The sequence below is a fragment of the Macrobrachium rosenbergii genome, chromosome 37, assembly GCF_040412425.1.
Source record: "Macrobrachium rosenbergii isolate ZJJX-2024 chromosome 37, ASM4041242v1, whole genome shotgun sequence".
NCBI classification, from domain to species: domain Eukaryota; kingdom Metazoa; phylum Arthropoda; class Malacostraca; order Decapoda; family Palaemonidae; genus Macrobrachium; species Macrobrachium rosenbergii.
In genome coordinates, this window is record NC_089777.1 from 18,121,537 (window position 1) to 18,123,169 (window position 1,633).

Genomic DNA, 1,633 nt, shown 5'->3' on the forward strand with positions numbered 1-1,633 from the left:
TTTATCTTTAAACTGGATGTAAGCTGATTTCCACTTACGCAAGTAAGCTACATAATTCGTTTCAAGATAATGAATGTTAATTACGTAATTACGTTATTTTCAAAGATAGCAAGCATGAATGAACATTTCGTTTTAAGATAGTTGAATACCTTGATCTTTAAATATGAAATAACATTGAATCTTAGGCGAATAGACTACAAATCTCGTTTTAAGATAGTGGGTGCTGTTACATAATTACGTTATATTTAAAGATATTTTAAGATAGTTGAATATCTTGATCTTTAAATGCGATATAATATTGATTCAGTCTTAGATGAATACGCTGCAAAATTCGTTTTAAGATAGCGACTGTTATTAGGTAATTACGTTATTTCCAAGATAATAGACACGACTACGATCTATCTTGAAGTCAAGATTTTACTTATACGCGTCAAGATATAATACTGATTCAGTCTCACGGTAAACATGCCACCAATTTCGCTTTAAGATAATGCGTGATGTTACTTAATTACATTATTTTATTAAGATAGCAGCCAGGATAACGGTCTATCTTAACGTCAAGATTTACTTAGACACGTCAAGATAACAAGAAATACCCCTTGCATTAAGTAACAAACCCTACATTCCCCTTACATTAAAAGTAAAAAAAAGCAAGTAATTACTTCAAAGATATGTCCCCTTACTCCCACACACTTCCTTAAAGATAAATTCCCTTACTTCCTCACTTTCTTAATACCCACGAATATCTTGATTCACGAATTTTCGTACGCGAATTTAGTCGACTACACTTTAACACTCTCCGCCAGACACTGGGGGCAAAGTTTGAACTACACCGGTCAAACTACTCAAGAGTTTTAGCAAGGCGAAGAGATTGGGACTTTCACAGTAGTTAGGTAACGATCGTTAGGTCTGATAAAGCTTATTATTATTATTATTATTATTATTATTATTATTATTATTATTATTATTATTATTGGTAATAATAATAATAATAATAATAATAATAATAATAATAATAATAATAATAATAATAATAATAATAATAATAATTAAAGACTCTTAACAGTTGTTCCCAAACAACTGTCTATTCAACTGGGCGTCAGAGGAACTGTTTCACTCATTCTTCCTTCCTTAAACCAGCTGGACAGTTGAACTGTTGCTAAACTGTCAGTGTGCTTAGAGAAGTGAGAGAGAGAGAGAGAGAGAGAGAGAGAGAGAGAGAGAGAGAGTGTCACCTTGTGAATAAGGGACTGATAATCACTTTTTTTTTTATCTTGATGTGTTAAGTAAATGTACAGTAAGGGGTATTTGATGTTATCTTGATACTTTTAAGTAAATCTTAACGTCAAGATAGACCGTTATTCTGTCCGTAATCTTAGTAAAAATAACGTAATTACGGAATAACATTTTTGTCTATAGTGATTTTTGAGAACGCGTACTAATTCTAAAGTATTAAGTAAAAGCAAAGATATACGTCGCTATCTTAATGCATTCAAGTAGATCTTAACGTCAAGATAGACCGTAATCCTGTCCGTTATCTTACAAGGATAAAGCAATTACGTAATAACACTTCATTGAAAAAGGAATTTGTAGAATGTCGTAAGAGGAAATCAAAATTACATCTCAATAAAAG

General features: G+C 31.4%; 1 long non-coding RNA gene across 1 annotated transcript in view; it reads right to left on the reverse strand.

Moving 5' to 3' along the window:
• LOC136825139 (uncharacterized) overlaps positions 1–815 on the reverse strand; it is a 226,828-nt gene extending 226,013 nt beyond the window's left edge. Inside the window, exon 1 of the long non-coding RNA XR_010849254.1 lies at positions 718–815. This is a non-coding gene — a long non-coding RNA (uncharacterized lncRNA). The remainder of the gene's footprint in view (positions 1–717) is intronic.
• Positions 816–1,633: the final 818 nt, after the last annotated feature.